General features: G+C 39.4%; 1 protein-coding gene across 1 annotated transcript in view; it reads right to left on the bottom strand.

The window, feature by feature from the left end:
• The window catches only part of NOTCH2 (notch receptor 2), a gene marked incomplete in the record, with an annotated part of 185,024 nt that overhangs the window by 125,140 nt on the left and 33,960 nt on the right, over positions 1-25,924 (bottom strand). The window contains 1 exon segment of the mRNA XM_040626847.1: positions 19,940-20,021.

The following is a 25,924-nucleotide window of genomic DNA, read 5'->3' as shown; positions in this document are numbered from 1 at the left end:
AGAATAACATTCTATAACATTCTCCATGTGGTGTGTTGAGGAATCTTTTTATATGCACCCATTGATTCATAAGATATGCAACCATCCCAAATTGTGTGTAGTATTTACAACAATCCTACATTCTCTAAACAGCATTAAAAAAAAAAAAAGGCATGGATAGTCCCATTTTCCTAATATAGAGGTTATTTAAATGAGACCTCTAAGAAGCATTCAAACGTAACACAAAGACTTTGATTCTAACTATAAATTTTACCACGTGGCTGTCGCCTCAGATATTTGGTTAAACCTATTTCTCCATTTTACATTTTGGAGGATAGAAAACTAGGTCTACAAGACTGCTCCATCATTACCTCAAAGATGACACACTTAAACCAATAAACTCCTCAAACCAGCACATCACCCCTCCTATGTGTCCATTTGTCCGATTCTCCCTATGCGCTTAAAGCACCGGGTTTGTCCTCCTTCCTATCTTTGCCGAATCATACCCAAGATGTTTCATTAGGCACTGGTTGGCAAGGTGAGGTCTTCAGAGGTCCCAGTTATTGAGAAAAGGAGGGGACCAGATATTAGGAACTAAGACAGAACACGCCCAGAAGAATTGTGCAGTAGTTAACATGGCTGGAGGAGGAAACAGAGCTGGTAGGTAGCTCCAGTGGTAGTGATGTAACTGGTGACATACTCCTCCCTCTTCCTAGACCTGAATACAGTAAGCATGGCAGAGCCAGGAGCAGCTCGAGTTCTGAGCATCTTCATGAGCAGGTGAAGCTAGAAATGGAAGGCAGTAAGGAGGGCACAACACTAAACCAAAGGCTGGCTGAAGTGTCTGTGAGGCGTCTGCATCTCCTGACAGATCAGGGTCTGTTGGGGTGAGTCCTGGTGCTGTGACCTTAGGCGTGTTCTAACTTCACTGTTAGTTCTCTCACATTTTAAATAGTTAATAAAGCTACCTACATTGTTGTAAGAACTGAACAAAATCAAGATGTGAAGAGCCGTATGTTAAAAAGTTTTGCAAATGAAAAACATTTTTCTCTCTTTAAACTTACTGAGGAAAATATGATGCTTTATTCAAATCGACGAATTTGATAATAGGTTATTTTCTGATTTTTTAAGGAGAAGAACAAAAACTGTGAATGTAGCATAGCCAAAATTATCCCTGAGCTATATTATTAAAAGTATTTGTAAGTTATGTAAGAAGTCTGTTATGGATGATGTTAAAAACTGCAACACAATTCTCACTCACAGTGGCAGTCCTATGGGCGTTAAGCCTGGCTGACAACTCTAGATTCACCCATAGGAAATTATTCACCTTATAAATAATGGCAAACTTTTAAACCTGGGTGGGCTTTTCCCAGCTTTGCTCCTGGACTATTACACCACCACCTCCCCAACACTATCAGATGGCATCTGCTCAGAGAATGCAAGTTTATTTAAATGTTAGTATCATAAGCATGTAAAGAAAACATAAGGTTCCCAGGAAAACAGAACTGAAACAATATGAAACTTTCTGGAACCAAAGAAGAATATTCCTGAATTATACGTCACTAGGGTTTAATCTTCATTGTTGTTCCCTACCAAGTACAGGAAAATAAGTTTCAACTAAGGTATGTTTAAGAAACCAGTAAAAGCAGGAGCACCTGCGTGGCTCAGTCATTAAGCGTCTGCCTTCAGCTCAGGGTGTGATCTCGGCGTTCTGGGATCGAGCCCCACACCAGGCTCCTCCTCTGGAAGCCTGCTTCTTCCTCTCCCACTCCCCCTGCTTGTGTTCCCTCTCTCGCTGGAGTCTCTATCTCTGTCAAGTAAATAAATAAATAAAATCTTAAAAAAAAAAAAAAAAAAAGAAAGAAACCAGTAAAAGCAGAGGTGGGCAAATACAGCTTGTAGACCTACTATGGTCCACTGCCTATTTTTGTATGGCCCATGAGCTAAGAGTAGTTTTCACATTTTTGAATGGTTAGAAAAATGCCAGAAAAAAAAGATAATATTCTGTGACATTTGAAAATTATGTAAAATTCAATTTCAGTGTCCATAAATAGTCATACTGGAACACAGTCACACTCATTCATTTATGGATTGTCTATGGCTACCTACACATTACTGAGTTAAGTAGTTGTGATGAGACCATTTAGCCTGAAAAATATTTACTATATGGTGCTTTATAGAAAAGTTTGACGGGTGCCTGGGTGGCTCAGTCGGTTAAGCATCTGCCTTTGGCTCAGGTCACAATCCCAAGGTCCTGGGATCGAGTCCTACCTTGAGCTCCCTGCTCAGCGGGGAGTCTGCTTTTCTCTCTCCCTCTACCCCTCTCCCCACTTGTGCTCTATCTCTCGCACTCTCTCTCTCTCAATTAAATAAATAAAAGAAAATAAATAAATAAATAAAAGAAAAAGAAAGTTTGCCAACTCCTCGATAAGAAAATATATGATGCCCAATGCTATATAGAGCATCCAACATGCTTATTAATAATGATGTTAATGATGACAAAGAAGAATGTTCTCATTTCAGTTTCTTCAAAGAATATTGCACTCATTCATTCATGAAACAAACATTTAGTAAGTGCCTATTATGTGCCAGATATTGTTCTAGTGCTAGGAAAGTCCTTGAACTTGTGGAGTTTAAATTCTAGTCACAGAAGACAAAAAATAAGATTAGTAAGTAAAATACATAATTTGTTTGGTAGAGTTAAGTGCTATGAAAAAAATAATAAAACAGGAAACGGGGGATGGGAAGGGATGGAAGTGGGAACAGTAGGATGTAGTTAAATGAAATATTTTGATTTTAAATAGGAAAATCAGAGAAGGCCTCACTGAGAAGGCACATTTCAGTCAACACGTAAATGAGGTGAAGGACTAGCCATGCAGGGGAAGTGTGTTCAAGGAGGAGGGAACAGCAAATGCAATGGACCTAAAATAGGAAACAGTCCTGGCATGTTTGGGAATAGCAAGGAGACCTCTGTGGCTCTCCCAAAAGGATTAAGAAAAAGAGTAGCAGATAAATGGATGAGAGCCGTACTGTGAGGCAGATCATGAGGAGTCTGTAGACCACCATGAAGAAAGCTTGAGGTTTTTACTCTAGGTAAGATAATATAACGTACAACTGACTTACTCTCCCAAAGTCCATAAACAGAACTAGATCTTATTTCTATGTGAAACTAAACCTACTGTTAATATAACAATACTCAGTTTCTTATTTAAAATGTTCTAGAGGGCTAGACATCAATCAGCCTATTCCTTTACCTTAAAACATGTACAAATCTCTTTTAACCTAGCAAATCTCTTAAATTAACAAATCTCTTTTAAAATGTTTTAGTGAACATTTTTCGCTAAGCCCTATTTCCCTTTCCAAATTCTTCTTCCATCACAACCAAACTCCTGTAACTGCGGCTAATTTTACAAGAGTTTCCCTTTCTCTTCCATCTAGTTCTTACTTGTCCCTTTACAACAAAACTTTCATTCTAATTATCACCCAGAAATTATGCTCTCAGAGCAATGACTTTCCCTTTGTCAAGTTGAGTCTGAAATTTCATCATAAAGAAATTCTCTTTCCTGGAGCACCTGGGTGGCTCAGCTGACTCTTGATTTCGCTCAGGTCTTGATCTCAGGGCTGTGAGAGAGCCTCGAGTTGGGCTCCTCCAAGCTGGGCGTGAAGCCTGCTTGAGATTCTCTCTCTCTGCCTCTACCCTCCCCACCCCTTCTCTAAATAAGTTGATTAATTAAGAACAAACCTAAAAATATTTAAAGAAATTCTCTGTCCTATAGGAGGTGTCTCTGACCACACCTCCTATCATTTTTCTTTTTACATTTGGTTTCTAGGACTCCCTCTATCTCAAAGCTTGGTAAATTCTTAGTCTAGATTGCTGATTCCTCTTCTCCTTCTTCCCCATCAATTATGGGGAAACTTTAAGTTTGGGATGCACTGCTCTTTCCTCTCATATGCATTTCTTACTGTTGTTGCTGTTGATTTGGTTCTGAAGAACTACCTTCATGTACCCACATGAACAGCTCCAGCTCCATATGTTCCGTTTACTAACGTCATCTACCTACCCTAATATACTCTGCAGTACTTGAAACTGAACATTTGAAAAGTAGGATCATTTTCACATGAAACTTTAATTCTTCCATTTTTCTAAGGTCTCCATTCACAATCTCAAAAGCCACTTTTGGTTACTGCTTTTAAGTTATATGTAACATTATCATATTCTGACAAGTCTTATTAATTGAATTCCTACAACACTCCCCATTCATATTTACAGTTTCCTTTTTGATATCAATTCTGATCATCTTAAAAGCCTCAGGAGATATTATCCTTGGAATAACAGAATCTTGGGACTCAACGCACCCTAAGGTAATCTCTACCCAATGAGATAATTCTTTCTAAGATATCCTTAGAAGATGATTGCCAGTCTCTACTTGAATGTAAGCAGTTAAGCATGGTGCCTGAGTAGTAAAGAATTGAATATATGGAGTTATTATTGTTCTTGCTATTGAGAGTACAGATTCTAGAACCAGAGCACATGGATTTCAATTACAGCTCCACATTTACTTGATGTGTGACCCTGAGCAAGTTATTAAACTTCCTTGTTGTAAAATGGATTTAATAATAGTGCTTACCTCATAGGGTTTTTAAATAATTGTAAAGTGCTTAGAATGGTATCTGGCACCATGCATTTGTTAAGTAAAATAAAATTAACGGCTCACTACTTCAACAACAGAACAGTTTTCAGTGTGGGTGGACTGCATTATCAGAAAGCTCTTTTTGACTCTTAATCATAAGAAACAAACTGAGGGTTGCTAGAGGGGAGGGAGCTGGGGGAATGGGGTAACTAGGGGGATGGGGTAGCTGGGTGATGGATATTAGGGAGGGCATGGGATGTAATGAGCACTGGGTATTACATAAGACGGATGAATCACTGACCTCTACCTCTGAAATCAATAATATATGTTAATTAATTGAATTTAAATTAAAAAATAAACAAATGAAAAAGGAAAAAAAAGAAAGCTTTTTCTTTCTGATGTCTTAAATTCTGCCTCTCCTCCTTGGTATATACCCAAGATAGCTAAAAATGTAAGTCCACACAAGAATTTGTAAAGAATATTCATAGTAGTATTAGTCATAATAGCAAAAAGTAGAAACAACCCAAATGTCCATAAGCTGATAAATGGATAAATAAAATTTAAAAATGGATTAAAAAAATGGATAAGTGGATACATAAAATGTGGTATATCCATACAATAAAATATTATTTGGCCATGAAAAGGAATGGTGATCTGATACATGCTATGACATGGATGAACCTTGAAAACATAATGCTAACTGAAAGAAGCCGGACACAAAACACCACATGGTGTATGATTTCATTTTTAGAAACGTCCAGAATAGGCAAATCCACAGAGTTAGAAGAGATTATTGTTGCCAGGGGCTGGGAGGAGGGGACAACAGAAACCACAGAGAGCTTCTTGAGGGTGCGGATAATAAAAAATATTTTGAAACTAGATACTGCTGATGGTTACACATATCTGGAATATACTAAACACCACTGAACTGCACACTTTAAAAGGGTAAATCTAATACTATGTGAATTATACCTCATCTAAAAATTTTTTGCCTCCCTAAAATTTTCACTTAGTGGCTTTCACCATTCTCTAGAATAAAAATGAGCCTCTGCTCTCTCTGTAGTCCTTTAAGAACTTAAATATAGTTATATTGACCCTTTGGTCTTTTACAGGATTCAGTACTTTGGACTATTTCTTAGTATAAAATTATTTCCAGATCTCCTCACCATTTTAGGTGGCTCTTCTATGCTTAAGTTAATAATAGTAATAACAGTGACCAACATTTTTAAAGCACTTACTGTGTATTATGTATTTGCCATGCATTTTACAGCTATTATCTCTTTTATTATTCCCTATAACAGTATTGGTACATTATGATCCACATTCTGCATATGAGGACCTTGAAGCTTAGAAGGATTAAGATTTCACAGCTAAGAGATAGCAGAGGCAGAGTTCAAACCCACATATGACTCCAAAGCCCATGTACCCCAAACACTGGGCCATCCTGCCTCCTCCTACGAGATGATTCTAGTTCATCAAACACCTCTTTAAAACATAGGTCCCCAGGGGCACTGGGTGGCTCAGTCCGTTAAGCATCTGCCTTCGGCTCAGGTCATGATCTCAGGGTTCCCTATTCAGCAAGAAGGCTGCTTCTCCCTCTCCCTCTGCTCTCCCCCAACCCGGCTCATGCTCTCTCTCTCTCTCTCTCTCTATAAATAAATAAAATCTTAAAAAACAAAACAACAAACAAAGGGCCACAAATGAGGGGGAAAAAAACACACATGATCTTACCAGCACAGCACAGAGCTTGGACTATCTGGACACTGTATTTTTACTATTGCAGCATAAAGCTGTGTTCACTTTTTTAGAAGCCACAAAATACTATTATGAGCTACTGAACATACAGTTAAAATGCCAGATCTTTTTTTCTACAACTACTCATGCTATATTTCTTGCATCCTATACTTTACACTTTTTTTTTAATTTATTTATTTGGACAGAGAGACAGCCACAAGAGAGGGAACACAAGCAGGGGTAGTGGGAGAGGAAGAAGCAGGCTCCCAGCAGAGGAGCCTGATGCGGGGCTCGATCCCAGAAAGCCGGGATCATGCCCTGAGCTGAAGGCAGAGCGCTTGCGGCTGAGCCACCCAGGCACCCCTACAACACGTTTTTGAACGCAATAATTGGAACTGTCACCATGCTGAATCTTTACCCCAAGTTTCTTTGACTGAGATAACTTTTACACTTTATTTCTATTATCACAGAATTTCAGCACTGCACCATATCTCAGAAATCAACTAGTCTGAACCGCTAGTTTACTGATAAGAACACCAAAGCTAAGTGACCTGCCCCAAATTTGCTGTCTGTGAATCTAGCAATTTCCCCAGTTTTGCACCATCTACAACTATATCTTATCTTACACCTAGATCTTTTATCAAAACATAAAACAGTACTTAACTGAACTAGGTCTTGCCCAACACTGGCATCTATTCAGTCAGCTCTACCATCTTGGCTGCACCAGCATCCTAATTTACATCTCTCCATAAGGATAGCCAGGAAATCCCTTGCTAAAACTAAGCATACTACTTACAGAAAATCCTTTTCAAGCATAATTTTGATCATGTCACTTCTCTGCTCAGAAACCAGCATTAGCATCCAGCCCTTCATATCCAAGTTTCTTAGAATCTATGGCCTACTTGTCTGCCCCACTTCTATCATCAACTCCCTTACTCCTTAGTAAAACACTCAGATTACTTCGTACTTTGTCTACTGTTCCTATATCTTACTTAGTAAAACCTCAATTACTCGTACTCTACTGTTCCCTATATAAAAATCTTCTAAAACTTTTCCATCTGATATGTCTCTAATTTATGCTCCTTTCTTCCATCCTTGCTTCAAAGAACTGCTCAAAATCTATGTCTTCCATTAAGCCCTCTCCAAACCATCTCACCCATCTCTCTACCGTATGGCACTACTTTAAGCCACTGTTACGTTATGTCTTTCCTGAGTTTCTCTCAGGCTCCCATTTCATATCTTGTACAGAAGGGCATGTCTTTAGATACTTGGTACAGGTACCTTGAATACCATGAGCTCCTAAGCAACTGGTTCCAAAAAAGGTTAAATTTCATGTGATAGTAAAAGTCGGTTTGATCCAAATATGTTTCCAAATCCCCTACCAAACCCACACTGTGCTCTGCCTGGTAGAACATGGGCCAAATCAACCCGAAGAATCATTCTGAGGTATAAGATTATCCTCATGCCCCAGGAGGCTAAGGAGAATTATGGACATGGGAAGAAAGGGGATAAATGGGTAAATGAGTCAGAAATAAAGGACCCCTATTTCCTAAGGCAGGAGACCTTTCAAATTTGCAAATCCCTGTTCAAATGTAATACAAGTATACCATATACCATGTTAGTCTGAGTGGAAATTAAGACTCTCTGCCTGAAAAGAAGAACTTCCATAGCTCCCTTCTTGAGATGGCTCAAGTTGAGTTTGGTCAGAGGCTGGAAACATGGGCTAATCATCCAAATTCTCTCAGAAATCTGTAGTTCTAGTAAGTTATTACCTCAAGTATAATTTTTGGAAAATAGCCTGTATCTTGAACTAGAGGTATGTGTTAAAAAATTTCTTAAAAAAAAATAAACAAATAAATCTAACAGCTGCCTTTTGTTCCCAAAACTGTCTGAATGCCTCCCTTCTGAAGGGAATTTTTCACTTATTTTAGTAGTTCTCTCAGTGACTTCCTTCTGTTCTGTCCCCCTTCTCTAGTTTTGGAACTCTGAAAGAATACAGTTAACAGAGGAGGCTGTGAATACAGGAAAAGTTTTGGGGGGCTTTTTCCCGTAAAATAATTCCATAAACTAATCTGAATATTTAGCAGGCCCATACACAGATACATACTTGCCTTTCTTCTGAAAAAGTCTGCCATTTCTGACATGAAGAAGTCCACTCTTTCATTGTCACTGTTCAAACACACAAGGGGACTGGGGCAGGGGGGAGAGAAGGAAGGAAGAGAAAAACAAGGGATTCCTCCTCCTGGAACTAGAAAGTATTCCAACTGGAAGGATGCCCATACTGCCCCCAGTAAAACAGATGAGAAACAGACCCCAACTCTCACATGTCACCAGCAGCCTGGATACATTTACATGTAGCCACTTTACAGATTTCAAGGAAGCTGGGATTTGAATAGCAATTCCAACCTATCTGACAATGGCTGCAGCTCAGCACCAGTCTCCCCAGTAATACAGGACAGAAAATGTTCTGGGGCGCCTGGGTGGCACAGCAGTTAAGCGTCTGCCTTCGGCTCAGGGCGTGATCCTGGCGTTATGGGATCAAGCCCCACATCAGGCTCCTCTGCTATGAGCCTGCTTCTTCCTCTCCCACTCCCCCTGCTGTGTTCCCTCTCTCGCTGGCTGTCTCTCTCTGTCAAATAAATAAATAAAATCTTTAAAAAAAAAAAAAAAGAAAGAAAATGTTGTTCTTTCGAGTTTCCTAAGTGAATAGCCACTCGTCTAGAGAAAAGCTTAAAACACTGTAGCAGCTTGTGTCAGCTCCAAGATGACTGAAGCCTGAGCAGGAAATAAGCACCCTTTTCCAAATAAAAGCCAGTGTTCTCTCTCCTTGTTTTCTCGACCGAATGTTCTGTATCAGCAGGGTGAGCCCAAATTGCACCCAGGGCTTTGCTGCAGCTCTGCCTTTAGCTTTTTTTAGTGAGGATTTGGTCATTAAGAAAATAAAACAACAAAGCAAAACCCCACCACACATGAGAAGAGAAAGAGATGGCGTGCTTCACAACAGCTATTTCAAAATCATGATTTTTAAAAACTATACAGAATGTGGAACGGAGGGGAAAAAATGTTTCATGTGGGTTGCTCGGCCCGCAATTAAAGCGCCTCTTTCTCCCTCTGGGCTAGTTTCCAGCAGAAAATTCTTTAAACAGAACTCTGCTTTCAACCCACTTTCTTCTTGCTCTGGACCTCTCGGCCCCCAATCCACAGTGGCAGCCTTAGCTGAGCTCTAGAGGGGAAGCTGTCCTTAAGGTAAATGAGGTAAAGGCAGGAGAAAAAAAATAACAAAACCCAGAAACCAAATAAAGCATTGGTCAGTAACAAAGGTCTGCAGTTTGAAAAGTCCCCAAATCAGTCTGTTCTTTCCGTGACCATAATGCCAGTTGTTTCCTGCCCCCTCCCCTGCTCCCCATGTTAAAGTAGATAAAAATAATTGCTAACAGCCAAGGCTAACTGCACAGTGAAAGTTCCTCTATAGCATTTAATTGCCAAGGCTCCAGCTACATACTTCTAGATGCCCCAGAGCCTACGGAATCAAGCCCATACACCGAGGGTGGCATTCAAGAGGACCATCCCACTAGTCTAACCTCATTGTCCCCCTACTCCATGCCTCCAGTTTGATATCTCATCGAGACTCACGTTTTTCATTCTATAACTCTGTGTAAAGATAACTAACTGGGTTACGCTAATTACTGACTTGGTATTAAAAAACAACACGGAAGACTCTAGTTAACTTCCTGGTAAAGTGGGGAAGAAAAGGGAAGAAGCTCCGTCAGTTGACTTCTTGCCATTCCTACTCCCACAATCTACCCTTCCCCCAAAAGAAAGAAAGAAAGAAAGAAAGAAAGAAGAAAGAAAGAGAGAAAAAATACTACGGCTTCTCAGAAGAAAACAAAAAGAGCTAAAAAAAAAAAAAAAGTATTTGTGTATGCTTGGGGCCCAGTACTGGGCTGGTTTGTGGTAAAACACACTTTCTAGGGCTTTGCTGGTTGATGTAAAGGAAATAAAGACAAATATACAATCAATACTCTCTCTCTCTCTCCCACACACACACACACACAAACTCATGCACACGCACACAAAGTTTTTACCACAACTAATAACAAAGACTACCAAATACTGCAGGACAGCCCATTTTTCTACTATGTAAATTCAGCTTCCTGAACAGTACATTTCTGCTTTTCTTGTAGAAGTATTTCAGAAAATGTTAATCTTGGTTCCCATTAGGCTGAAAGCTTCAAATTCCTCAGTCAGTTAAGCATCTGTCTTCAGCTCAAGTCATGATCCCAGGATCCTGGGATCAAGTCCCACATTGGGCTCCTTGCATGGTGAGGAGCCTGCTTCTCCCTCGCCTCCACTCCCCCTCCTTGCATTCGCTCTCTCACTCTCTCTGACAAATAAACAAATAAAATTTTTTAAAAATTAAAATAAAATAAGTAATTTTGTCCCATTTTACTGATAGGCAAACTGAGACTTAGAGTGACGGCACATTTTCCAAGAGCATGTATCAGGTCAGCTACTTAAAAGGTATGTGATCATATGGGCCAATATCCCTGATGAACACAGATGCAAAAATTCTCAACAAAATACTAGTAAGCAGAATCCAACAATACATTAATAAAATCATTCACCACAATCAACTGGGATTTATTGCTGGGTTGCAAGGGTGGTTCGATATCTGCGAATCAACCAACATGATGCATCATATCAATAAGAGAAAGGATAAGAACCATATGATCACTTCAATAGATGCAGGAAAAGCATTTGACAAAATACAACATCCATTCATGATAAAAACCCTCAACAAAGTAGGTTTAGAGGGAACATACCTCAATATAATAAAGGCCATTTATGAAAAACCCACAGCTGACATCATCCTTAAAGGGGAAAAACTAAGAAACTTTCTTTCCCTTAAGGTCGGGAACAAGACAAGGGTGTCCACTCTCACCATTTTTATTCAACATAGTACTGGAAGTCCTAGCCACAGCAATCAGAAAACAAAAGGAAAGAAAAGGCATCCAAATCGGTAAGGAAGAAGTACAACTTTCACTATTTGCAGATGACATGATACTAGTTTTCGGGTATATATAGAAAACCCGAAAGACTCCACCAAAAAACTGCCAGAACTGATAAATTCAGTAAAGTCACAGGATATTAAATCAATGTATAGACATCTGTTGCATTTCAAACACCAATAATGAGCAGAAAGAGAAATTAAGAAAACAATCCCATTTACAGTTGCACCAAAAATAATAAAATACTTATATAAAATAAAATAAAATAAAATAAGAAAAGCAAAACTGGAGGCATCACAATTTCTGACTTCAAGTTATATTACAAAGCTGTAGTAATCAAAACAGTATGGTACTGGCACAAAAATAGACACATAGATCAATGGAACAGAACAGAAAGACCAGAAATGAACCCATAATTATATGGTCATTTAATCTTTGACAAAGCAGGAAAGAATACCCAATGGGATAAAGACAGTCTCTTCAACAAATGGTGATGGGAAAACTGGACAGCAACATGCAAAAGAAAGAAACTGGACCACTTTCTTATGCCATACACAAAAGTAAATTTAAAATGGACTAAAAACTTAAATGTGAGACCTGAAACCATAAAAATCCTAGAAGAGAATACAGGTAGTAAACTCTTTGACATTGGACATCACACAAATGCAACTTTTTTCTAGATAGTCTCCCGGGACAAGGCAAACAAAAGCAAAAATAAACTACTGGGACTATATCAAAATAAAATCTTCTGCACAGGTAAGGAAAAAATCAACAAAGCTAAAGGCGACCTACCAAATGGGAGATGTCTGCAAATGACATATTCAAAAAGGCTTAATATCCAAAATACATAAAGAACTTACAAAACTCAACACCCAAAAAACAAATAATCCATTAAAAAATGGGCAGAAGACATGAACAGACATTTCTCCAAAGAAGACATACAGATGGCCAAAAGACACATGAAAAGATGCTCATCAACACTCACCATCAGGAAAATACAAATCAAAACTACAAGGAAATATCACCTTACACCTGTCAGAATGGCTAAAAAAAAAAACCAAAACCAAAAACACGAGAAACAACAAGTGTTGGCAAGAATGTGGAGAAAAGGGAATCCTCCTGCACTACTGGTGGGAATGCAAACTGGTGCAGCCACTATGGAAAACAATATGAAGATTTCTCAAAAGGTTAAAAATAGAACTACTTTATGATCCAGCAATCGCACTCCTGGGTATTTACCCAACGAATACAAAACACCAATTCAAAGGGATACATGCACCTCTATGTTTAAAACAGCATTAATTACAGTAGCCAAGAAATGGAAGCAGCCCAAGTGTCCCATCAACTGATAAATGCATAAAGTAGATGGGGTATTACATACAACGGAATATTATTCAGTCATCAGAAAGAAGGAAATTTTACCACTTGCAATGACTTGGATGAAGCTAGAGAGGACAATGCTAAGTGAAGTAAGTCAGTCAGAGAAAGACAAATACCATATGATTTCACCCATATGTGGAATTTAAGGAACAACAAATGAGCATAGGAAAAGAGAGAGAGAGAGAAATCAAGAAATAAACTTTTTTTTTAAAGAAACAGACTCTTTTTTTTTTTAAAAGATTTTATTTATTTATTTGACAGAGAGAGCCAGCGAGAGAGGGAACACAGGCAGGGGGAGTGGGAGAGGAAGAAGCAGGCTCCTAGGGGAGGAGCCTGATGTGGGGCTCCATCCCAGAACACTGGGATCACACCCTGAGCCAAAGGCAGATGCTTAAGGACTGCGCCACCCAGGCGCCCCCTAAAGAAACAGACTCTTAATTATAGAGAACAAATTGATGGTTACCAGAGGGGAGGAGGAGATTGGTTCAATAGATGATGGGGATTAAGACGTGTACTTGTCATGATGAGTACAGGGTAACATATGGAAGTGTTGAATCGCTATATTGTACACCTGAAGCTAATATAACATTATATGTTAACTTTTAAAAAAAAACTTAAAAATTAAAAAAATAAAAGTTATGTGATCTTTAGAAAATTATTTAACTTCTTTGAGTTTCCACATATACTCATCAGTAAAACAGGGATATTAAGACATGTAACTTACATGAGAACTACAATAACACATATAAAAAGGTTAATTAAGCACAGAGCCTGGCATATAATAAGTGCTCAATAAACACTGGCTAGCATAATATTCTTTAACTTGCCAAAGGTCTGATTGCTAACAAGAATTAGGATTCAAACTGCAGTCTATCTGGCATAAAAACCTATGCCCTCTCCATGTCACCAGACAGGGCTCTTTCAGATACCTTAATCCACACACCAGTACCACAATGAACCATACCAAAGCCCGAGGCAAAAGGAAAAGTCAGTAATACTGATCTCTTTATTTAAAATTTGGGTATTTTTATCACAGTTTTTTTGTATTAATTTTGACATTCTGAACTACTGCATTAAAGTATAACTGCCTGGCTAGCTCAGGCAGCAGAGCATGAGACTCTTAAAATATTATTTATCTTGCTAACTGGGTTTTCTGACACCCTCTAAAATTTTACACCTGAGCTGAAAGCTTCACTCACCTCACCCTGGTCCCAGCCCTACCAGTCACTAACAGTTTCTGCACTGACATTACAGTCATTTCACAATTCACTTTGCATTAGTCTAGTAAGACTTACTGTGAACCTCTTTAAAAAGCCCAGGTTAATGAATTGATAATTATTTTATGACTTCCCAAAGAGTGTGAAATAATGTGGTAACACTATCAATTACTTGCAACTCCTACCACAGACTTCAGTTGTCTGTTATATGTGGTATACATAAAGAGCATACAATAAGTTAATTCCTGAATTAACAGCTTCTTAAGTACCACATTATTTAAAAAAAAAGAAACATTACTCTGTGAAAGGTATTTAGTGAGCAAAAGACAATATTCTTCATTTTACGGTAAAGATAAAAGAACTACGGAAAAGTGGCCAGGCTTCTGCTAGCATCTGCCAGAAGAACTGTATATATGATGCTTTCTGCGAAATAGGACACTCTACTTGAAGGAATCTTCTTGGCACAGCCAGTTTCAGCAAAGAAAGAGAAAGTGATTTAACAGCTGACATTTTTCCCAGTGGATCTCTTTGATCTGATATTGCCCTGAACAGCACTGAACGCACTAACAAGGTAGGTGAAAGGGGAAAACACTGAGTCAGCCTTAACTTTTAAAAATGCCTTTCTAGGAGAGCACCACTACAACACAAATATTGATAGTGCATCCTCTACTCTAAGCCAGGCTCTGGAAGATTCCAGGTGTCTCTGTTCTCTTCCGATTATATAGAAACATATCAAGAGGACAAAGAAGGCAATGGCTACAGTTTTCTTGAACGGCTTTAGGAGGCCTGGACCACCAACATTACTCCTAATCCTGGCCAGGAAAGTTGTTGGTTGTTAATGTTTAATGTTTCTTACAGTTAGTAGACCAATTTTTGGTAAATTGTGAAACAAAGTTATACTTTATAACATTTTATATTTATAATGGTTTACTTTGTTTACTTTGATAATATAAAGTAAAAATAATTTACTTTGATAATGATTACTTCAAAATGTAGTTCCTACTTAGGTACTTTGGCAAAAAGCAGAGACTCTCAAATGCAATCCCCCATTCACAGGTACCTAAGTAACTCCTGGTGACTTTCCAGTGTTTAATAAACACTGTGCTATAGTTACCTCCTAAGTGGCATGTAGAATTTTTTGAAAGAGTCCTTTATAATGATAATTTTTATCATTAAAAATAATGGCAGAGTAATTATATCAGATCAACTCTCTTGCTGACAATAATTAGACACTGTAGACAATATATTAAAGGTACCAAAGAGTAACCAAAGCAGGCAGAAACTGGGATATGAGCCTCAAAAACAGAAAACCAAACTATATGAAACCTACATTTCTATAGCTCTTTCCCTGAAGGTATTCCTCAGTCCATACAGCACATGAGGAACAGAATGCAAGCAGAAAATGGAAGTCTTACTGGGCTGAAGAGTCAAAGGTATCTGGAACTGTCAAAGCAGCTAGAATCTGGAGGAGGAGAAATCCTGGAAAAGACAGAACCACAGAGCAGGTAGCCCTAAAATATGTATATGACTCCACACAAATCCTTAAATGATTCCTGGCTGTGCATGAACAAAGTATTTAGGAACCCAAAGGAAAGCAAGAGCTGGAAGGCTGGCTGAAAGGCTGAGCATGGTTCTAGGAAGTCAGAAGCTTGAATTCGGGTCCTACTAAATTAGAGGGGTTTGGGAAACACCAGGCTTGACAAGCACCTCACACTTCCCATTGATCCCCTTGAGGGGTCATACTTGGGAGTAAGGACCACATCCCAGGACTAAGACACAATACTGTCAGACTCAAGGCAAAACAGACCCGCCAGAGCAAAGCGTAAAACCAAGCCTTCATAGGATCAAGGTGATCTTCCAGTGATGTAACTGCCTGTAAGAACAAAACTCACCATTCTTGAGTGGAAGGTAAACACTAAAATGCATTACTCACAATGTCCACTAAATAACAAAACTACCATAAATGAAAAGTAAAGGGAAATTGTACCCACAGTCAACAGAAAGAGCTGTTGATACCGACATACCCAAAGACAACCCAGAAGTTAAGAACTGACAGATAAGAACTTTAAATAACTATGATAAATATGTCCTTAAAAATACACACTTTGGGGCGCCTGGGTGGCTCAGTCGTTAAGCGTCTGCCTTCGGCTCAGGTCATGATCCTGGGATCGAGCCCCGCATCAGGCTCCCTACTCAGCGGGAAGCCTTCTTCTCCCTCTCCCTCTGCCCCTGCTTGTGTTCCCTCTCTCCCTCTCTAGCTCTCTTTCTCTCTCTGTCAAATAAATAAATAAATAAAAATCTTTTTTTTAAAAAACGCACATCTTGTGAATTTTACAAATCAAAACCTTACCCTCCCCCAACATTCTAGTGAACTTGAGTTACCCATGATTTTCAATCACATTGGGATTTGGAATGGTTTATCTTTGAAAGCCTGAGACAAACAACTTGAAAGTGATTAATGACAGCCAAACTTAATTATATATTTACACCTCCCAGTAGGACAAGGGAGAGAATAAAATGTCTTATCTCTCTGTAGAGAGAGGGCTTTATTAAGATCTGACAACAACTATTTAGGAACAATAATTGAGTTTTATGCAAGATTACACAGGTTTTCCTTGTCTGGCATCCCAGTCTAATCATAGACTGATAGAATACTTAGGCTCCTAACAGTGAGAAAAAACAGTTGAGCTGGGTACAAAACTAACCTTTAAAAGTACTTATCCTCATCTGTCAATGTGATCTTATCAAGGATTTCTATAATTTCTATAAACAACCATTATATTTTAGCTGAATCAGTAGCATTATGCTCCTTAAGCAGATAGTCAGATACCTTCTACTTTAAAACATTTTCCACTAATACCCACCCCCAACCCCCTGTAAAAAGAATTTGGCTTCAACTTTCTTTTCCTAATCTACTAAGCAATCTCATGAACAAAAAGATAATCATATGCCCTGCATGTCTGATGTAATTTTTATAGACCTTCTAAGTGTTCTAATATCCATTTACCATTTTGGGAAAATAATATTTACTGAACAAGCTGAATTACCTTTTTTCTCCAAGGAAAAAAGCAAAGTTTGTGAAGATATACTTAAAGATCTGCTAAATAGGTGTTATTTTTGCTTAACATTTTGCTTTACATCCTGTGGCATTGTAGGGATGACTGAGTTGGCCTCCCTGATATTTTTCTTGCTTTTCCTGTGTCCACTTATGTTGACACTGCCACTCCTAAAGATGCTAATATTGCTTTTACCGACACAGAGAAATACTCTCTTTTTACAAGTTTTGTTGTTCATATGGGTCTCCCAAAAGGACAGTCTTGCCCATTTTTTTCCTTACTTTCCTTTCTCAGAGGGCTTGTTTCCCTCACAAAGGGTTGGAAGACATCTGAGGGGCTTGCCCAGAACTATATCCATAAGCAACCTATCCCATCAACAATTAATAAGCATCCATGGAGAGATTTGGGGCAGCTCCGTTTTTGTTAACCACAAAGTGAATTCCCTCTTCCCTAGCAGTGCTTCTTCTAGAAATCAGGGGCAACTTTGTCTCTCTCACCTTGGTTGGAGAGTTTGAGACTAACGGCCCACAAATCCCTTTTCTCCCAAAAGTGACCCTTGGTGTCCTCTCCTGGTGAGTGCTCAGAGACTAGTCTCTCTTCCCACAGCAGACCACAAATATGTAGGCCAACAATTAGAACCTACTTGAAATTCCCCCTACGTAAGTCACCACGTTGAATTATGTCCAAATAGAACTAAAGTGCTTCTCGGTATAGTACTACCATCCTAGATGCTGTGTGAAGCAAATAAAATTCTCAGAGGAGAGGACAGTACCTTCTTATTTAAGACATAGATTAAAAAAAAACATGTGAATGAGGAAATCTGTCGAGCACCTTTTGGTTCAAGAAACGCATTGTTAAGCTCTAGCTACATACCAGGCACTATATTAAGCACTAACTATACAAAAACACATAAGACAAGGACCTCAAAATCCAGTAGGAGAAACAAACACATCCACAAATGATCATAATTTAATGGGTTAACTACCACAGAGAGCTGAATGATAGAATAAAGCAAGGATCTATGACAGCAGGTGCCAAAAAGGGACTGAAGATTTTGGTAGCCAGTTCTAACTCAATAGTTCCTCCCCTTTATTATCTCCAGCTGTGTTACCATTCGGAGAGAAGACTACATCACATGTTTTTGTTTTTTATTTTCCAGTTAGAAAAACTACATGAGCAGCTCATTATCAGTCACAAAAAACATTTCATTTCCAGCATTATCTTTATTCCAATCCAAACAACCTACGGTGAAACTTTACTGTCATCTGGGGCGCCGGGGTGGCTCAGCTGGTTAAGCGGCTGTTTCAGCTCAGGTCATGAGCCCAGGGTCCTGGAATCGAGCCCCAGGTTGTGTCCCCCGGGTCCACTGCATCCCCTGAGTCCCCAAGACCCCACCTCGGGCTCCCTGCTGAGCCTGCCTCTCCCTTTCCCTCTGCCCCTCTTCCCCAGTTTGTGCTTTCTCTCTCATTCTCTCTCTCAGATAAATAAAAATCTTTAACTAAAAAACAACTCTACTGTCATCATAGCCTAAAATATTGTCACTTTGCTCAAGAGCATCTTCCCTGACTTGCAAAAATCCTCACTTATGACATTAAAGAACTTAGATCCTGGGACGCCAGGGTGGCTCAGTAGGTTAAGTGTCTGCCTTCAGCTCAGGTCATGATCTCAGGGTCCTGCTCAGCGGGGAGCCTGCTTCTTCCTCTGCCTGCTGCTCTCCCTCCTTGTGCGTGCAGGCTTGCACGCTCTCTCTCTCTCTCCGATAAATAAATAAATAAATCTTTAAAAAAAAAAAAAAGGCACTTAGATCCTGGTGTCAGAATGGACTTGACTGGAACCAATATCATTATTATATTTATGTTATTCAATTAAATATCCAGAAAAGAAAGAAAAGCATGTTGCATAAACTCATTTAAAATGCTTATTAAGCAAGTACTGCTACCGAAGCAGAGAACAAGTATACCCTATGCAAGTGTTAAAGAAAAGTTATATGATCAATCTTATTTTCCATGATATAAGTACAAAGGATACATGTTTCTGTCAAAAATTTTCAATTGAGGGACACCTGGGTGGCTCAGTTAAGTGTCTGCCTTTGGCTCAGGTCATGCTCCTAGCGTCCTTGGGACAGAGTACCACTTGGGACTCCCTTCTGAGCTTCTCCCTCTGCCTGCCTCTCCCTCTGCTTGTGCACGTGTGCTCTGACAAATAAATAAATAAAATCTTAAAAAAATTTTTTTTCCATTGAGCTAGAGCCAGAAGGAAAAAAATGTGGTCCACAGGACACAAAGAGGAGCTATTTATGAGATAATCTCACAGGCCTCCTCAAAGAAACAAAAAGTATAGCTAAACTAGGTGTTGGAGAAAAAGAAAAAAATGCTCTTAAGAACCAGCCTATACTCCCTAATCCTGTCCATACCCTTTGTCTTGTAAACCCATCTAATGATATTTTCCACAGTGCCTGCTCCCCATCCCATCCCTACAGGTGCATCTGCATCTTTCTCACGGTCTCTTTTAGGAACTAGACTTTTTTAAACTAGAAACATAGTTTCATGTTGTAATATTCACTTATGCTAGGCAGAACTAAAGTTAGTATCTATTGTGGTTTGACTTAAAAACAAGATCGTAACTAACATGTTGAGGAGTGATTCTAAGAATGTACTCAACATACATTAACTAGCCACTCACTGAAAAGTCTTTTTCATAATGAAAAAGATAGTGATAAGATAATAAGAAGTTCTTGTTAACCATTTATCTGACATCTACATCCTTCCATCCTTATCCCCCACAAAGACTACAGCAGAAAAGTTAAAGATCCAGTAACATTTCACAGAAGTACTGAAAATAGAATTAGTAGAACCAAATCTTGTCCAGGGTTCCACTGAGGAAAAATAAAATGTATAAAAAGGAAAAAAACAAACAAACAGAGAAAAGCTTACTTGCAGTATCCTGTGCCATTGTGGTAGGTAACACACACTCCTTCATTTACACAGGGCTCATAGCCATCCCGACACTGCAATGCTAAAAATAAAAACAAATGCACATTAGAAATAAGTCACTAATCAGACAGCAAAGAAATGTTACCCAATTCAGGTCAACATCCGTTCCCATATCCAACCTGATCTGGGTTTCCCTTTAGAGCTTTCATCAGGTTTTTTGGTTTGTTTGTTTTGTTTTGTATTTGTCCTTTGGCTTCTGGGGTCATAGAAGCATGGAAGCTCATCCTAGGAGTCTCTTCCTTCAATAACTACTTTACAATCTTGAATGATGCTCTTAATTCTCTGTGCCTCTAGCTTCCCAGCAATTGCATCCCTATCTTCTAACGATACTCAAGAAAACTAAAGCTCTTTTTTTAAAAATAATATTTTGTTATTATGTTAGTCACCATACAGTACATCCATAGTTTTTGGTGTAAAGTTCCATGATTCATTACTTGCGTGTAACACCCAGTGCACCATGCAATACGTGCCCTCCTTACTACCCATCACCAGCCTATCCCATTCCCCCACCACCCTGAAGCCCTCAGTTTGTTTCCCAGAGTCCATAGTCTCTCATGGTTCATTCCCCCTTCTGCCTACCCCCCCTTTCTTCTTCCCTTTCTTCTCCTACCGATCTTCCTACTTCTTATATTCCATAGATGAGTGAAACCATATGATAATTTTCTTTCTCCGCTTTACTTATTTCACTTAGCATTATCTTCTCCAGTCCTGTCCATGTTGCATATCACTCAGCCATCAAAAAGAACGATTTCTCAACATTTGCTGCAACAAGAAAACTAAAGCTCTTAACAAACATGACATGCCATAAGCATCTTGAAATTTGAATACTTCAGATAAATAATATAAGGATTCATCAGTGAATATTTAGGAAGGCCTGGGTAAATACGAGGTCACCATGATACAAATGAATTACTTAAGCCTTCAAGTGAGGTTTCAGAACAGGCCACTTTAATAACTAATCAGAAACATCAACGATATTCATTGAACAAACTGTAATTGAGAGCCTAGTATATGCCTGGCACAATATTAGGATCCAGAGGAAAAGGAGAAATGGAATACATAAGAAATCAATACAGCATAACCTCTAGCCTTAAGGGATTCACACAAAGATGGGGGAGTAGACCATGAATACAGATTGTAGGGGGGGGAGGGTGAAAGTAAAGAAAATAAAAAGCTAATTTTATATATGCAGATAGAACAACAATTCTCAAATTCTGAAACTCCAGTCCTTTTACAAGGCAGTGAAAAGGCACCTCATACCATAATCCCTTCCAAAAACAGACTACTCAGAGATAAACAGCAATAGTAGAAATTTTCATGGATTTCAGCCACAAGAGGAGAAAGACTCCTAAAGTCTACCACTCACTTGCTGGATAACTTGATTATTTAGCTTTTAGAATTAGAATTTTCATTACCAAAATCCTTACCAAGAATCCTTACAACAACTGGAAAGGCAAGCCAGAAAGAAACCTAGTCAAACAACAAAAGCTAAAAATGAAGTTAATGAACTTTTTCTATAAGATTATTAAGATGTCCATCTGCTAGGACGGTTTATATACAAATACCTGAAAGCAAAATTGAGAAGTCTCCACCTGTGACTTTTCTCTAGCCATACCATTCTATGAATAAACTGCTCAATATCACAGGCTCTAGGCCTGACATTCTAGGGCATCAAAATCAGCTGCTTCACAGGGGAGCCCAGGCACAAGCTGGACGCTAGAACAATTCCTCCATTAACAATTACTGCATAAGATGGGCACCTGGGTGGCTCAGTTGGTTAAGCATCTGTCTTCGGCTCAGGTCATGATCCCAGAGTCCTGGGATCGAGTCCCGCATCGGGCTCCCTGCTCAGTGGAAAGCCTGCTTCTCCCTCTCCTACTGCTCCTCCCCCTGCTTGTGTCTCTCTTGTGCGTGTGTGTGTGTGTGTGTGTGTGTGTGTGTGTGTGTGTGTGTGCGTGCGCATGCTCTCTCTCTCAAATAAAAATCTTAAAAAAAAAAATGAAGTGCTTTCCTTAAAAAAAAAAAGTACTGCATAAGAACCCGCTATTTGCCCAGTACCCATTACCAAGCAATGGAATCATTTGAGAACATGTTTAAAGAAATCTCATCTCTTAAATATATTTTTAAAATAGTAATAACCACTGCAGCTAACACATTGCGCTTACTAAATCCCAGATACTATTTTATGCATTTTACACAGACTAACTAATACAATGTTCCCTACAATGCTGTGAAGCAGTTAATTTCATTATCTGTGTTCCACAAAAAAGGCTAAGTGACCTGCTACTACCACAACTGTGGGTTAAAGAGCCAGAATTTGAACCTTAGGGAGTCTGGAACCTGCAAGAGAGTCTGTGCTCCTAACTACAGTGATACACTGTTTCCCACCATCTGACATTTTTCTTCTCAGATGGGCAGGATAGGCATTGTTATACCCATTTACTAGAAAGTGCAGGCCAAGGAGGTTAGGTGACCTCCTCATGGAACATCACACCACTAGCTGTGGCAGTGTTAGGCCTGAGACCCAGGTCTCTTGCTGAGTCCAGCCCCATCTCTGACAGCTGCTGGGATCACACAGTCACTAAGCTGCAGCCCGAACAGGCAGATTCAGGAAGAGGATCATCTTGTTGTCCATATCCCACTTCCCTGTAGGGCTCAAATGCTCCCTCTTCCCACACTGATAAGGCCAATGCAACAACTATAATTAAAACAGTTAATGTCAGGTTATTTCCTCCATACCAAAGTTCTCAAACTGCTTTTTTCATTCTCTTTAGATACTTTTATTAGTTTCAATGAGAACTTCCTGACTTTTTTCTATTTGCTTTCTTTTCCTTTAAATAAAAAAGAAAACCTGTCAGTAGGAAAGGAATGTCCTGCAGGCACAGAGCAAGTTAAGCTGCAGCTCTGTCCTCCCCCTGCAGGAATCCTGGCTCAGTGGAGTCCAGAAACCTGAAATCTTACCTCTACCACTAACTAGCTGTACTACTGTAAGTAAAGCACAACCTCATGGGGGCTCAATTTCCCTACCAGTAAACTAAACTGGGGAGAACTAAATGCTCTTGAAGGTCTCCTATGATCCAACAGTGACACCTCCCTCATTAAAAGCATGTGAAAGGCATGCCTGGTACCTGGAGAAATCTACTCAGAAAGCCATGGGTGCAAAAAAATTACAGTCTGTTCCTATTAAGTGTCCTGGCAAATCATTACAGTGACAGGTTCAGAGAAATACAAACAACCCAAAGTCAATTATGTGGCAACCCATCAAGCAAATAACTTTACAGCCTAGCCTCAGTGAACCAATCAAATTCAGTGACCAAAAAGGAGGTGGGCTTACAGAGCTAATAATTAATGCCATTTGGCTAATCTGTAGGATCATGCTACCTTGACCCTTTAACATTTACTAAGCCATGGTGCTCAAAGTGTGCATCAGAATCAACTGGAGGGCTTCCCAGACACCACCGCCAGAGTTTCTGATTGAGGAGGTCTAGAGGGGGCCTGGGCACTTGCATTCCTAACATGTTCCCAGGTGATGCTGATGCTACAAGTCTGAGGAACCATACTTTGAGAACAACTAAAGCATGAGTGCCCATGTTAAGGAATCCCCTAGGACTACAGAATCCACTAGAGGTCTTGTGTAATCTAGACAGCAATATACTGCCTGAATAGACAAAAGAAAAATAAAGTAAAATTTGAGACTTGTGACTTTGCTCAGGGGTATTTCTAAAGGAATACTGTAATTCTTTGCCATTCAAAGAGAAATTAAAACTTTGATAACTCAAAAAATTACAGTGAAACCAGAAAAGATCTCATTTTAAAATTCAGTGTGCTCTTTTTCCAATGTAAAACATTTAAATTTAACAGTGAAATTGAAAGCACCTTTCTATTTGTAGAGTAAAAAACGAAATGCTCAATCATATCCCATTTAGAGAACAGAAGCTTAACTGATGTTTTAGTAGACTCAGAGAAATGAGTCACTCACAAAAGGAGTTTTCATCTTAAGCCACAGTGATCACTCAATAAACACTGTTGACTGGAATCAATCTCATATACTGTGTGTGTGTGTCTCCGTGTGCATGCCTCCCTCCCCCCAAAAAAGGGCAAAAGTCAAGAGAAGCAGGAGATTCCAGTTTCATCACTCCATCAACTTGGCAATGTGACACAAAATTTAGAGACCAATTTTAATTTTCACACATTTTCTGTGCAACATTTTAGGGAATGGGCTTCTAATATTCAGAACATACTTACACAGAAGGGGGAATGAAGCATGAGAGACTATGGACTCTAAGAAAAAATCTGAGGGCTTCAGAGGGGAGAGGGGTGGGGAAATGGGATAGGCTGGTGATGGGTAGTAAGGAGGGCACGTATTGCATGGTGCACTGGGTGTTATACGCAACTAATGAATCATCGAACCTTACATCAAAAACCAGGGATGTACTGTATGGTGACTAACATATAATTAAAAAAAAAAAAAAAAAAGAACATATTTACAAAGCATCTACTCCATGAGGTGCAGACCCTAATGTCAGGGATTCCATACTTAACAGAATAAAGTTCCTGTCCCCATGAACCTTTTATTAGGGAAAGATAGATAATACATGAATAAATAAATAATGTCATTTTAGACAGTGCTAAGTGATAGATTCTGTTGGAAACAGAACCCAGATATGGGAGACAGAGTAATCACAACGGCTGGACATATAGAGACCTCCTTTAGATAGGATGAGTAGGAAAGGCCTCTCTCAGAAGGTACCTTTGAGCTAAGATTTAAATGAAGAAGAATCATGAAGATGCGGGAAAGAGCAATCCCAAACTGAAGAAAGAGCAAGTGCAGAGGCCTTAAGATGGGAATGAGACTGGTATTCCAAGTTCACGTGCTTGGAGACTATTAAGCAAGGAGGGAAAGTAATAGGAGGAAGGCAGGGGTTGGACCCCGGCTTCTGGTCTAAGTGCAAGGGTAAGTACTGCTCAGCTTTAAGCAAGGAAAATGACACAATCAGATTTGTGTTTGAAAACAGTCACAATTGTAGGGGCGCCTGGGTGGTGCAGTCAGTTCAGCGTCTGACTCTTGGTTTCAGCTCAGGTCTGATCTCAGGGTCTTGGGATCAAGCCCCACATCAGCCTCCAAACTCAGCATGCAGTCGGCTTGAGATTCTCTCTCCCTCTACCATTGCTCCTCCCCACTGCGCTCGCTCTCTCTCTCACTGAAATAAATGAATCTTTGGGAAAGAAAGAAAGAAAGAAAGAAGGAAAGAAAAGAAAAAGAAAAGAAAGAAGAAGGAAGGAAGGAAAAAAGGAAGGAAGGAAGGAAAATGGTCACATTTGTAAAATGTTCCAGTGAGTAAAGGGGCTTTTTTTCTTTTTTATATAAGCTTATTCAAGTCAGCCCTTTTTAAACTAAGTTGAAGACATCTATTTTCTCAGCTCCCCCAAAGTGGTAAGGATTTTATTCTAATCTCATCCAACCTCCCAGAAGCCCCACTTGCAAAGTGTTGGTACAGCACTCTCTAATCTGCATTGGCTTTCAGTTCTTAATTCTCAGAACTTACTCTCAGTTTGGCTTCAGAAGAACCAGCTGAGAGGTCTATACAGTTCCTTCACATAATGGCACAGACGGCACTTTTTCCAGGGACGAGCCATTTCTTACTTTTTCCAGTCTAAACCCTCAGGCTCACCTTCAAGATTACAGCCCACCTTACACTCCTGGGATCCTCCCACCATAATACATGCAGTCTCTTGCATGGATCACCACTGCACTCAGCTCCATGTCTACCCACATCTCAGCTTCCTTGGCTGCCACTTTCCCTTCACTATCGACAACTCTATTCATTCGGCTGAGGCCCAGCCCACCTCTTGCCTCACCCTCAGAGCCCCTGACTCTTAAGACATTCATAACTCACTCATAGTTTAGCACTTAATTCTATGCTG

This window comes from Ursus maritimus, unplaced genomic scaffold (genome assembly GCF_017311325.1).
Source record: "Ursus maritimus isolate PB19 unplaced genomic scaffold, ASM1731132v1 scaffold_12, whole genome shotgun sequence".
Classification (NCBI taxonomy): domain Eukaryota; kingdom Metazoa; phylum Chordata; class Mammalia; order Carnivora; family Ursidae; genus Ursus; species Ursus maritimus.
Note: the sequence above shows the minus strand (reverse complement) of the source record. Positions and strands in the feature narration are given on the sequence as shown.